The 15,509-nt window shown below is 32.5% G+C and overlaps 2 protein-coding genes across 3 annotated transcripts in view; one reads left to right on the forward strand and one right to left on the reverse strand.

Annotated features, from left to right (window-relative positions):
• The window catches only part of LOC140672623 (uncharacterized), a 44,668-nt gene extending 31,778 nt beyond the window's left edge, over nt 1–12,890 (reverse strand). For both annotated transcript variants that reach the window (XM_072904919.1, XM_072904917.1), the window contains exon 1: nt 12,530–12,890. The gene's annotated coding sequence lies outside the window, so the exon portion shown is untranslated. The remainder of the gene's footprint in view (nt 1–12,529) is intronic.
• Nucleotides 1–15,509, forward strand: part of LOC140672619 (midasin) — a 96,833-nt gene that overhangs the window by 44,507 nt on the left and 36,817 nt on the right. The window lies entirely within an intron of this gene.

Here is a 15,509-nt window from a genome sequence, read left to right on the forward strand (position 1 = left end):
GATTAATCACAGTTATATAGCAGTATATTGATTTTTGAATTTTTCAAATTTTGTGTTATTTGATCAGTATAAATCTCCAATGAAACAAATGCGTAGACTAACGTGTTATATGTATAATATTTTCTGCCGCAAATTTTTCTCAGAGAGAGACATTTTTTAGATTATATTATTTTATTCGAGAAATGATTTTTTCCTGCAACCATTTTTAATTTGATTATATATACACCTCCGAGGAGAAATATTTTTCCTCTATTACACGAGCTTTATTTATATATGACTGACAATGTAAATTCCAAATGAATGTTTATACCGGGTGTGAGAACAAAACACGTCGTTGTCCGATTGTTTTGCACAGTGGATGCAGTCTCAATGCGTACGGTATTGTTGGTAGTTTCACATTATGACGTAGGCGGAAAGAAATGTCGGTTGTTATGCGCGCGTGGAATGGAATATTAGCACATGAAAAACGTTCTCCACGTATCTCTCATTGCGTGAAACAAGAGATGCCCTTAATTTCAGAGGTGAGTTCTTTGTCGCGCTTGAATGGTGGAAGTGACATGACGGTAATAATTGTCTCAATGATCGCGAAATATATCATAATTATTTATGCGCAACTTTCTTTATTGTCGACTTTCAAAAATAAATAAATGATTACATACATCACACAAATGAAGAAAAAATAAATTCATAAGGCAACATGCTATTAATATAAAAGTTTATGAACAAACTGCATAACGACATGCATAACGATTTGCGTCTGCTATTCTGAACCTTCGTCGCATATTTTACTCAAAATTACACCGAGGGCGCGCTAACTTGGCTGAAATAAAGCGCACTTCAACGATGAGAGGAAAGTTTTATATGCATTAAGATATTCCGCTTGAGATTTAATAGCTCGCGATGAAATGAGATCAATAAATGTGCTAATTAAATAGAATTAATTATATTAGAGAATTAGTATACGTTAATTAATTTCTGGTAATGATATTTAGATTCGCTCATTTGGCAAACTGTCATTGAAAATTATTGTTGTAATAAATCTTAAGTGCAAAAAGTAAAATTCAATAATCTTTTTTTAAAATAAATATAATAATTTTGTATTTGAAAATAAAATTGCGTAATCTGTATATGTGGGAGAGAGATCGTCATTTTATGATCATAATATAGCAACATAATTTGGTAATTTTCAATATACATATATGATGTATAATTTATTAATTACCCGCATATTGCCTAGAGGTCTCATTTAATTAAATGTTGCATTTTATCTTTACTATGTCGCTAATTTCTCCAACTTACATTTAATTCGCGGTTACAACGTATCGCTAATACAGGTTTATTCCACCTTTCAATTACAATTTCCTATCGTATTTCGCATCCTTTTCGCGCATTCTTTTTAAATCCCGTCAGTTAATCTTGTCGCACAGTTTACTGGAGGATCGATTATGCGATTCTTCGCTCACACGAGAAGTAAAATTCTTTTTACCGCAAAAAAAGTTAAACTTTGCTTAACTCAATTCAGTATTTTGGTCATGCTCGTTTTATCCCGGAAGTGAAGCTGCAGCAAGTCGGTCGGGTAAACCTCTTGAAAGAATACTCGGAAGAAACCACGCCGTCCATTTTTAACAACGCCTCGCATCCGGCTATACGAGGACTGAAGAAAGTCGCGTTATGATCCTCGTGATGGATTACACTGTTGCCTTAAACTTTTTTCGTGCCAACGATGATCATATCAAATGACCTGTCAGTGCTTTTTCACGTTGACGAGATAGCAGCCGGTATTTCCAATCCCGAATTTACAGTGTCACGAAATTAGACAGATACATCATGCTCCTGTCTCGATATACGAGAATAGCCCATCAATCGATGTAGCAATTAACTCTAACGCTTCAAAATTATTCCTGAATATTGAAAATACTAGTTCTGCCTCTTTCCGTTTATATTTGACGCTTTCAGTAATAATGATGTTTGATCTTTGTCAAACTTTTAATTAAATATGCACACACACACACACACACACACACACACACACACACACACACACACACACACACACACACACACACACACACACACACACACACACACACACACACAGAGAGAGAAAATAATTTTACGGAATTTTGCATAATTTTTTAAAATATTGAAGAATTATCGAATTATCTTAAAAGAGATGTATGATAAACAATATTTATTTCTTTTTGAGCTATTATTAATTTATTTAATATTATAATATTGACTATATTCTAATAGTAAAAATAATAATTAAAAATAATTAAAATTAATGTTTTATTTTATCTTGTTTTACAGATTGATGGTTTAATTAAATTTTTGTGACGATCATTTCTTTTTTTATAAAATTTATATTTAAAATTTTTGCTCTTTTAATCTATAGATTTATACTCTCTATTTGTATATTAAATAAGAAACATGATAAAATATTATGTATTATATAGTTTTGAATTGATATAAAATGATTGTAATACATATATTTGCATTTATTTATTTTGTAACGATATCTCGAGACAAACTATTTCCAAAAAAATTGTTTCGAAAATGCTTTTATAAGTTTAAGACATTGTTTATAACACTGGTAATCATTCTTTGTTCTTTTACCGAGAGAAAAGAGTCTTACGTTCAGTTAATGAGAATTCGACGACGAAGCGACCGAGGCAAGGTGAGCTTTTCTCATGTATCGTCTTGTCAAGAATGGTCGAGAAGATAAACGACAAAGTAACCCGTAACATTTACAACAACGTAACGTGAGGACAAGTACCGTCCTTTAATTACGTTGAAAAAAAAATGTTAAAATTAAAATTCTAACATATATCGTGCGAAAAATATGTAAAACGAAATCTGTAGATTTGCGCGTACATCAATTTTAGAAGCTCGTCCCAAGTGCGTGACGCGAATCGCATTGCGTGATGCAATATAAATCCTGTTTTTTTGGAAATGTTGGACAATGAACCTATGGATTGGTTGCATGTAGGTTTGAAATTCAATTTTACAAAACATTAGATTGCTAACACATCGGGTCGCGTAAAAAAAAATATGCACATAGTCTGCAATTTTATCGAACCAGTGTTACACGGAAAAAATTACTTTTACAAAAGTAATTCGAGTGTTTGATTGATTATTTTCTTATACATCTCATCTTTCGTTCTCATATCTCGTTATGCTCGGCAAAAGTCATCGGAGCTACCTCTAACAAAACTAACGTGAAATCGCAATATTGCAACATAAATCTCAAAACAACGTTACAACGATAGCAATGGAAAACGCAACTCGTTTCTCGATTGCATCGCTTTGTAACACGTGTTGAAAAAAGGATGGCGCACACAAAGAGAAAGATGAATAAAAATTGCGAACGGATCGACCGCGATGTGTTTGTGCACGAGTAGATACCTTTGTGCAAGAAATGTAAGCAGAATAGGCTATAAATATTCATACTCGTTATCGTAACTAGAGCCGGTTTTATAAATCCGCGACATCAGAAGTCTTTTTTTGCATCAAAGCTTTGAATCTAATTATTACAATATATTGCTTTTAACTTTGGGGGAAAAAAAAAATAAAAATTGAAATTTATAGTTTATATATGTTTATTCGACGACACATTTCATATAAGAAAGAGAGAAATTGATTTCGATAAAAGTGTCACGTATTAACTCGCTCGCGACTAACGCTTCAAAGGCGACGCTGATGGATGCAATTGGGCATATTGGAAAAATGAATCCGCAGCTTTTGTGCATTTTCTTCGTGCATCGTCTAATGCAGAACGGGATTATGGGGCGACGCGCCGCGGTGCAACAAGGCGCAAAACTGCGTCGACAGGGAGGCAAAACTACCACGTTGTCGCGCGAAAAGACATATCCAGAGAGATATCGAGCCGATAATACCGTTGGCTTTGTCGCGCTTTCGCGACAGTGTACCGGAACCCGAACGAGCAAATGCGCTTCTGTCTGTGTGTGTTTTCCCGATCGTATCTTTCTTTAATCCTGCGCGAATGCAATTTCCATCTTCTTTATACAGAATAAATCTTTAAAGTCATACCTTTACGATTTTACATAAAATTTTACTTAAACTTTAAACTGTTTTTATCATAAATAATAATATATTTTATTCAGATTATTTCATTTGAAACGTATTGTTTAATGCATTATTGTAATATCATTTGTGAGATTAAAGAATGATATCGATGTTGCTTATATCATGTTCTCAATTTTGTTTTAGCGTTTTCTAATCTCTAGCTTTAACAATGTAACTATATAACCGAGATTTTTAAACTGGCAATAATAATATTAAATTTCCTCTAAATTTTCACTCGCTAATAATTAAATTTAATTAACATGTTAAATGGCGGAGATCTTTCTCTTATAAGATAAGCGAACTTATTCTGGAATAGCACCCATTCGGAATATTCAGATCTTTCTCACATTAGCCGTCACGTAATGTTAGATTTTGAAGTGGGCGACAAAGAGCATCATAGATCTTTATAATCATTTCAAAATCTGACATTAAGTGATAGCTAACGTGAAAAAAATTAGAATATTCTAAAATAGAACTATTTCAGAATAAATTTACTTATGAAAATTAAAAGAAGAAGCACTTGAGAGTACTATAGATAGTAAAAATAATATTTATTACTTTTAATAAAACAAATATTATAGAAATGTTTGAATAGTAATGTAAATGTATTATTATACTTTTTATTTTTTTTTTTCTTGATAAGTAGAATAAAGTAGCACACACACACATGAAATTATAAAGACAAAAAGGATATTATGGTTAAAGTTTACGAGGTACATTTTTTTTTAGATCTATCTTCATTATAGCAATTGAGTATTCAGACATCTCAGCTGAGGAAGTATTACTACACAGGTTAAGAGATACTTATGTTATTATGGTAGAACGTAAAATGAGCAAAAGGGGAGCAGTAACGTCTCCCTCGCGGATACTAACCGAACATTTTCACAAGAGAATTCATCAAAGAATTCAAGAAGATTCTTTTTTATCTCTTCCTTATAGGGAAATAGCCGTCTCCGAAATTTTAGGTGAATGAATGGTATATTCTCCCTTTGTAGATTATGATGATGGAAAAGTACATAAATCTCCATTTAATTTCATAAAATCTGAACTTCTGACTTTTTTGAACAATTTCCTTGAACATATATTTATGGTTTGCCATGTTATTTACATTAATTGAATTATTAAGATTAAAAAAAAAGAATTCTTTAGTTTTGATATAATTTTTTTTTCAATTTTTAAGTATTCTACGTTAAAATTTGGATTGAACTGAATTTTGAAAATAAATAATGTACATTTGTGGTATAAAAATAAGATATAGAATAAGAAAGCCTTTTGTCAGTTTTCTCGAAAACAGAGAAATATGATATTCAAAGCAAATATAATTGAAATATTGTCTGTGTTTGAATATGTTTGTTGAGGAGAAGAAGTCAATGTCGAATTTATTCAAATAATAAATGAGATAATATAATAATACATGTTCTTTATTTAAAATAAAATGAGATTAATAAACCTTAGATTTAATTTTAAAAGGATGCGAAGAGGACAGTGTCAAATGTTCATTAACATGAATTGGGTCGATATATTCGCGGACGATGTAATTAGTTTTGCATCGATATTGCAAATAATGTCTTTATCATAGTATACAAAGTGTTACAAACTACGGCGATGTTACAATATTCAGAAGCTTTCGCCCAAGGGAAGAATAGTTCGACCCTAAACAACAAAGTTATAGCAGTGTTCGTCCATGATTCTCGCATTTATTTTTCAATATTTGCTATTAACAAGCATAATTCTTGTCTCTAATTGTCATTATTGGTTCGGCACTCAAGTGTAAAATATGTGATCAATACAAAACGATTTTTCACTTACATTAGAAAAGTAATATATTAAGAGATATATAAATTTAACAAAAAATAAAATTTGTTAAAGCTGAGGGATTGAATTTTTATAATTTAATCTAAAAGCACACATTATGCTGTCAATAGTAAGAATATATAGGACATTTCTATATTCATAATACTGAGATAATAAAGTAAGGAAAGTTTTTTTAAATATTGTATAAAAATAATTTTTATTAGATAACTGCAGATGTTAGCAATTTATAAACGCTAGCATGAATTAAATAAATTTGTATTTATACGTTATATTTATTTTTACATAAAGTAAAAATAAAATTTTAATTATAATACTTATTTAAATAAATGTATGCAATTTTTTTGATGTATTGTCTAGCATTAATGTTTACAAGTTTGACTCTTAATCAATTAATGACGTACTCGAAAATTTATATTAAATTATTAAATAATATTTTAATTTACTAATTATTCAATTAAAATTAAATACGAACGTGTTAAGATTTTATATATTGTGAACTAATTTAGTTGAATTTATTTCCGATCTAATTTAATCCAATGGTCTTTAAGAGATGGGTGATTACCATCTGTTCGTGTCGACACGAGTTTGCATGATGTCTAGCCAAGTCACGACTGCACTAAAACGCGGTAGTCTTTGGGACGCAAGTGCTGGCGAACGTGGCGAATTAACGTAGGTGTACTTTGTAAGGCAGATAACCACTGGAGTAATATACCACTTGCATAAACAGCATTACAAATATCGCTTTATACGTGAGAGGAGTAAGCCAGTTGCATGGAATCTACCTGTCCATTGGATAATTTATGACGCAAACGGGCAAAAAAGGGAAGCTTTACGCACGCTGCGGGCAATAGCTGCTAATTGCTACTGAGTGAAATTTAGTTTGTTGCGAGAATGCAACTATGAACAGCGGCACTATAAAGAGTTCCCGTTGGAAAATGCGTTTTTAATTTAATCTCGCATGTATGTATAATTACATTCGATACGCGAGATGATATAAGCATTAAAAAAAAAAAATATCTAAAGGCAGAAAGATGTGATTGTAACAACCCTGAAATGTAATCTTGTTTACGTTGATAGATATGTTATTTGCGACTAAATTAAATTTTTCACATGTATCTTTTATCTTTACCTTGACATTCTTGAGAGATTTAATTATTTCACGGATATCGACAATGAATCTTTCGCGAATACTTAATGTCTCGCTTTTTTACCTTGGTGGATGTGGGCGCGAAAAATAATCAACATGAGATATCGAATGATATAATTAATCACGCCGGATTGCCCTTTCTTTTTCGATTGTTATTTCTTTATATACGTTTTTCTCTCTTTTACGAAAAATGAATAATCCGATGATGAGCAAAATGTTTATTTAATATTGAAGCCAGATTTTACTTTTGTATATATTTGAGATTTAATTTGCGAAATCTCATTAATTTATTTTTAACATTAAATGTCAAATTGAAACAACTGCTATTTTTCTTTACATTTGATATTTTTAATCTGTATATTGTAGTTGTATAAAAGGATATCTTTCGCTAGAGCATCTTGTATTATCGCACTTTATACTCGCTTATAAAGCTTCTCATGTCCGCATCGTGATTTTCTTGCATGAGAGAAACCTCAAGAAGTTTAATTTTCTGGCATGGATATAAAGGTAGTATAAAGACAAGAAAAATTAAACTACTCTTTTTGTTGCAGAAAAAATGTTCTAGAAAATATTCCAGGAAATCTACTTTTAATTCTCTGATAAACGAGAAACGTTACAGAAACCGACAACGACTGTCTTATAAATAATAAGTGAAATGAGAGTATGAATATATATAGTAATGAAATAATAAGTATGAAATGAGATTTTTAAACACATTGATTTAGTTAATGGAAGAAGTTTAGATACAACTGGTCAATATGTTATTATTACTGAATGTACATAATCATCTTCATGAGGCAATAATAATTACTAGTAAGATTCCGTCATAAAATTTAATAAACGCGGAAGAAATTCCATGCTAGAAGAAGCACCTAAAAATGCAATGTTTACAATCCATTTTATGCCACGACTAGCCGTAAACACCAATACTCGAGTAAAACCATTAATAGAAAATCGTGAGCAGAATTTAAATTTAAGGATATTATTAAAAAGAGAAAGAGAAGTGCGAAACTCTTTTATCTTTTGTAGAAATAAACGAAACGACTGAGACTCATACATGAAAGAAACTCTATTTATATATATTCATACATTTTTATCAGACATACACTTTGCGTGCGATTAATACGAATGACATGTTTCAGTATCGAGGATAAATCTCGGGAAATATAACTTTGTAATATAAATTTCACAAAATCGCGGCTTATTAATGACATGTGAATTTGACACGTGCAAAATAAAAATCGATTCGCCAACATTGAATGCGTAAGATATGACGTCAAATTTAATATACGAACGCTTTCGGAGGGTTTTGTCAATCATATTCAACATTTGTTCCTGTCGCACCATTATTTGATATTACATTCAACGTTTCCGAGGAGCTTCTATAACAGTGTACATGATGTAAAGTATGCAGACTCACACACATTCGAGTTAATTAAGGTATATTTAGCTAACAGAGGAACAAGAGCACACACAACAGCTGTGAGATTATTTTAACCTGTCTTCATTCGCTCAACATCATTGATATTGTATACTATCATGTAAATTACGTCGTTATGATATCGTGTCTACCAGCCCGATTTAGTTTATTCGATGAGCGAATATTTTCGCCACCAACATTCGATATGTTAATCAATTCCATCTTAATTTCTCCGACTACTGGTCGAATTAATATTTGATATGCGAGATGAATAAACAATCGACTATGTCCATTATTTTCAACTGTCTGATCCATTTACATTCCTTTCGTGAGTGACCAATGTTCTTCTGTCATTTTCAAATCAATATTATATTACATTTTCATAAAAGAAGGGAAAATGTAATAACTACATTCTCTTTATTGTTACTTTATTTTTCGGAAAAGTCAAAATAAATTTGACAGGGGTTTAATTATTATATTGATTTAAACAAAATGGTGCTGATTATTTTAATGTAACTTGCAGATGCGACCCTTTGTGTTCCGAGCGAACCGCTAGTGCTATAATCGAGTCGGATCAAAACCGGATCTCGTTTTACTCTTTCCGCTAGCCTGGACACAATCGCAGTCCGAGAACTTCCTCGGCTGTTGTATCAGAACGCATTCGGGGCCGTTCACCGCACTAAAGTTTCTATCGCGCATTCGAACTCATCAACGCCATCGAACTATTTCGGTTGTAAGTTTAGCAACAGAACTGTTCCTTGTTTTCGTCGACGCGCAACAGAAAAGACAAACTCGGTTGCCAATGGAAACTTATACGCCAGCCTTTCCCTTGGCGAACCACTCACGAGCGAGAGCGAATTTGTTCCGAAATTAGCTCTTACTTTGAAAGCAACCTTACTCGCGTTATTTCACGAAGGAGAGTACAGGGTTTTTTATTTTTATTATTCTACGGTTTTGTTGGTATCGATAGAAATTTTTGAGCCGAAATAAAATTAAATTAAATTATAATTGTATGAAAATTAAAAAAGAACCTACATTATTTAAAACAGATGAAATACATTTTATTGTACGAATTAATTCAAATTAAATCAATTTCTCGACTAATCTTTTCAATTTGAAAAGCTAATTTTTCGCGATATTTTCAATTCATATAATTCTTCGTTTAAGTGACTCGAAACAGAGAGATAAACTCAACATCAGACAAAAAAATTATACGCCTACTCTTTGAAGTTCAATTGAGTTACGATTAAATTACATTGTCAAATTAATTTATCTTGTCTCTTGTCTTTACGAAAGAGAAAGATAAATGGAAGACAAAGGCAATTTCTATCGACACGAACGTATGTATGCACCCTTTTCAGCCTCACTCTCATAGAGTGACGAGGGTAAATTTATGCCAAAATTAGTCCTCGACCTGACAAAAAGCGCGGTCTTATTGGCGCGTAATTTTGCGAAACGGCAACGCGCTCGACATAATAAAGGGACACGTCGGGTGCAGTTTTGGAAAAACGAATTAAATTAAGTTCGCTCGTTAGATGCCGCGCGCTTAATTGGGTTCGCGCTAATTTTACGTGAAACAAAATCGAATTGACAAATATTACAAAGTCAGCGTACAAGATAACGAATCCGCGGTGCTGTAACGATATTTCATTTGGATGGGTATTAACGTTTGCACTAAAGTTGCTTTAAATTTATAGGGTTGCTGATGACAAGTATCTCTAAATTAATTTTGTTCTAATGTTTTTTTTTACACAAGTCGGTCGAATTTGTGGTTTAATCTTTCGCTATATCTATATACAATGGAAGACTCGACCGTCACCACGATTTGAGCGAGTATATGTACCGAAAGGAATAATTAAATAAAGCCCGACCCACGACCCCGAAAGACAAACTCTCCTCTGACTCGGTAAATAGAGCGACGAGAGTCTCGCGTGGAGTAAGATCAACGAAAGGGCAGCCTCCTTGACGGAATTGCTTTTCAGATTTACCGTATGCAGCAACGAGACTTGCTACTTGACCATTTTGAATCTTGCCGTGCAGATATTCGCAAACACTATATAAAATGTTAATAGCAAATTCTCCTGGTTTATATATATATTAAATAAAAATTGTTACAGATGTTTAAGAAAAAGAACAGTCGTTTTATTTTTATCACGATTTTTTATTGAAGTTTTATGTAACATTAAATTAGATATATGTATATTGAAATTCTCTGTTAAATTAAAATTTACTTTAATTACTTTAATCGTATCTAAAAGTGATTAATTTATATATATATATATATATGTGATTGTTTGCGTATTCTAAATATTTGATTAATGTGTTCTAAATATTTGTTTAATTAATAATATAATGTTACATATTTGGATTATTAACATATTGATTACCGAATGATGGAAATCGTTGGAGAAATTCTTTGGAAAATTAAATAGTGCTTTGAATATTACAATTTATTAAAATCGGAATGACTTTTGTGTTTTGGGGTATGATACACATATGTATGTCTAAAAAAAATCATAATTATATTAAATTTAACACATAATTAATGATCGAGTAATCTCATTGCTGTTTTAAAGCTCCTTTTTATCAAAAAATGTCGTTTTATATCAATGTATTTTGTGACGATCGGCTTTTCACATTTATTGCTCTTTGAAAAAACAATTCTGTCTGAATCGTAATACAGAACTTTTACGAGAAGAATTGAAAACAAAGTGGAGTGTCAAAGCTTTTACGAGAAGAATTAAAAATAAAGTGGAATGTCAAAGCTCAAATTTAATTTTTTAGCGGTGATAAACGGGATTCTGTATTACGTGTGATTGTAAGGGAATCTATAATTAACGATAGTTTAAATTTAAATAAATAAAAGTTGATATTATGTTTACGTTGCTACATAAAATTGCGAAAATAATAACTTTTCTTGAGGATTAGTATCGTTACGTTTAAATGCGTCATTCATGTCACACAATTGCAGCTAACATGGTGAGAAGATATGGGTCAAAGTTCCGAGCTGGACGGAGCTTTTCTCTCCAAATCGCAACTCTAGCGTTAACTATGTGCGACAAACATGTCAACGAGAAAATCCTGGATATGTAGTACGAGTTAAAGTTCTTAGAAACGGCGTGTGTCGCCGCCTCTACTAGCCTCTAGTCCGAAATACCACGAGAATCCTATTGCGGTTCTTCTGGGCGTTAACCCTTCTACTATTCTCGCCCAAGTCTTTAAACCACGTTTATCCTTTAAACCAGAAACAAATACGATTGCACGCGACAACTACTTTTTTCTCACTTTTATTTTTAATAATTAAACAAATAATGTGATGGATTTTCCTCTTGCTTTTAATATATTAAGTATTTAATCTTTATTAAAAGTGTGTGTAGAAAACGTTTTTAAAAAATCTTTTATATATTTTAGATTAGTCAGCATTTATTAATTAAAAACTTAATTAAAAACTGTAACTTTTATATTTTAAATAGATTTTACATATTTAATTTATTCTTATTATGCACTTTTTACTTTTTTCACAAAGTGTTTTCATCTTTTTGCTTCACAATATTGTCCTTTAAAAACGATTTACGTGTTAATCAAGTTTAATTAAAGTGTCGTTATAAAGTCTCCTAGGATTGAATAAAATGAAAGAAAACGAAATTTAAATTCAACTAAATAATTTTTCTCCTTTCTGTGATAATAAAAAAAATCACGGATCAGTGAACTCATTGAATTATCACCATCATACAGCTCGATCAAAGCACTTGCCGCCTTAATCTCTCCAGCTCCAAAATTAATTAATCCACCAAATGGAACACCTAGTGTCTTTAAAGGGATGTTTTTTTAAGAATTTCAGATCGGAGATATATCGAGTTTTTTTTTGTCATATGCGAGAAAGATGGAGAGGCGACCGAAAGTTATCTTAAATAAATCTTCGTTACGATCTTCTTTACGATCTTTCGCGAACATTAATTTTTTGTCTCACACACTTGGTTTTAAACTTTAATTATCAATGCTCGGTTAATTTCAATTCATTGCTCGGTTTGGATTTTTCCGATCATTCTGTCGAGCGATACCTCGAAGATCACGTTGTCAGTCTCGACGAGCGTTAACCCTTGATCTTCCACCTGGTCTTAAATCCCGACGCGTTAATCAGCTGTCGTCTCATCCCCGAGTGCCTCGTCCAGATTTTACGCAGGTGAACAGCAAAGAACAAAGAGGCACAGGGTGCGGCGGAAGGAAGAGGGAGGAAAAAAAAAAAGATACGAGGTGTCGATCGGTGATTTCCACGAGTTTCTCTTTTTAATATCTCGTGCTTTTTTGACAGAAACGAGAAACACGCGAGAGTGAGAACACTTGGGAAGAAGACACGCGAGGACTACCTTCTTTCCGCGACCCGACACGCACGTTCTCTCTCGTTCTCTCGGCTCGCGAGACGAGAGAGCACTGCGTGCTCCTCTGAAAGCAGCCCCTGATTCGAAGCTACGACCCTCCCCCGCTACTCTTGCTCCTGGACCGCCGCCGCTCTTTCCCCTCCCATCATCTGTCCTCTCTCTCTCTCTCTCTCTCTCTCTCTCTTGGTATTTCTCTCTCGTACTCGCCACCTTCCTACTCTGTTTGTGTCTCTCTTTTTTTTTTTTTTCGTTTCGTCTTCCTGGGAATTCTATCTCCGTCTTGCTGTCTTGCTGTGTCCACTTTGCTCCGACGTCTTACCTTTTCCTTTTTAACTCCTTCCGCTCCGTCTCGTTCTCGCGTTTCCACCCGAGATGCTGTCGTCCTCGACATACACTCAATTTCGGATAACTTGAAGCTGTCCCTCGATGACAGGGAGAATTGGCTGATCGCCAATTTTTCTGAACACGATCACCGACGAACTTTCTTAATGCTATCGTTCGTCATGGTCTACATGAGTTACGAGATTTCTCTACTAACGTTCACTTATTCCTTCGCCGAGGGCTCGCGTGTGCGCGTGTCCTTCAACTAATTTTGGCCGACTGTGCTGTTTTCTTCGGCACGATGTCTGTAAAGGGTAAATAATATTAGTGGTGGACACGGAAAGAAATACATCGCCGTATCTTGGAAATATCTTGGAAAACCTTTTTTTTTTTATTCTACTTTTTAATAAAAATCAATAATCACGTCTATAATGTTGTTATAGATAATAAATGCAAAAAGTTGACAGACATTTCGCGACATTTAATATTTTTTTTGTAATTTTTTATATTCCAATTTTTATGAAAATTTTAAGTTACGAAATCACACATTTTATAATTAAACAATAACTTTTAACAAATTGTTCTATTTCTTTTGGATCAATCAATTTTTTTTATGTTTTTCGTTACCATAAAAATGTTATTCTAACATATAACTGCAGTCACAGCTTATTTTAACGTGGCTGAGATCCATTTCGTATTATTTTGCGAGATACAAGATCAACAGTCTCAATTAATGTCTCATTATTTTTAATAATGTAAAATATACTAATGTTGTAAACAAGATTAAGTAAAGCGCAACGAGGAAACACATTGTATTTAATTCTGTATTTAAACGTTATATGGAAAATGCATGCGCGTTATTCAACAAAGCTTCCCGTAACGACTTCGGTGAAATTGTTATATATGTATATATAATGTTTCATACGCCTGTGTGTGTATGTTTGTGCATACTTCCCTTTTGCATATGAATACAATGCGTTTATACATCGTTTCCGTGACGTCACTTGCAGTACTTTTACAAGCGCCAACAGATATCATCCGATAAGTAAATCCTATTCTGTGTAACAATAAAATATATTGTGAATTTCTCGGATAGAATAAAACTACACGTATAAATTATAATAAACGCGTAAATATAAAAATAGGAAGAGATAAAGAGGGAGAAACATCCAATGTGTAAAGTTAATTAAATTGATCAAATACACGTAATTATGTAATAAAATATTGATTGGCGCACAGGCGCGAGTAAACGAAATGTTTTTCTTTAATAATACATCTATTATTTTAGACTTAATTTTTTCGTTTTTTATCGAAGAGCTTCAGTTTAAATTTCTTTTTTTGTCTGTAATTTATTTAAGATATTGTTTCATTTTTTTTTTTTTTTTTACAAAATCAGCTTCATATATGATTAAATGTATTTTCCTTGAAATTAATATTTTTTTTTCTCTCTGTAAATCTTGATAAAGTGCAATGTTTGAAAATTTACGAGAAGTATGGTATGCAATGGAGAAACAGAGAAAAAGAGTGAGACATGTCGGAAAAGCGCCAACAATCGTCATATAAATTAATATAGCACGAATTCGCAAAATTGATCCCGAACAATTTGGATATGTAGTTTTCGCGTCGGTTGCATCGCGATGCGCCTTGTTGCATCAAAGCGTGTGCATTCAACGTAGATACATATATACTACGTATGTACCGCATCCGGCTGACGACATCGTCGCCAATTTTTTTTGGCCACGACGGAGTGGATATTTCCCTCCATTTTACGAAATTGTTCGGCGAATGTCCGACATTTATTTTATAGCGGGTGATTTTTACGACACGACAGTTTATTCATTCATACTGTACGAGGAGACTTTTCGCCGACGTGTCTAAGATATGTTAAGCCTGATCAAGATATATCACTGCTGTCTGGAATTGTAAATTTTTGCTGAAAAAGTTACAATTTTTTTATTACATTGAGAAGGGCGTAGGTTCTTCGGCATATTTATTGTGGTCATTTAATCTCTTGATTATTTTTTTTCTAAACAATACAAATAAATATACAATACAATAAATACGGTACAAATACAAATTAAAGAAAAGTTGTATATTTTGATACAATTTTGTTAATTGTACTGTACATTTTATTAAAATAATTAGCATTGGAATTGAATTGTGATATAAAAAAACATTCTTCAATTAATTTTTATTGAAGAAGAGTATATAATAAATACAATATACTAAACTTGATGGAATAGGAAATGATAGAATAATTGACAGAAAATGAACAATTCCTGCGCGATATAACGCCGAGAGTATTACGGTGGTAATTAGAGATTGTAAGCAACTACAAGAA

This window comes from Anoplolepis gracilipes, chromosome 13 (assembly GCF_047496725.1).
Source record: "Anoplolepis gracilipes chromosome 13, ASM4749672v1, whole genome shotgun sequence".
NCBI classification, from domain to species: domain Eukaryota; kingdom Metazoa; phylum Arthropoda; class Insecta; order Hymenoptera; family Formicidae; genus Anoplolepis; species Anoplolepis gracilipes.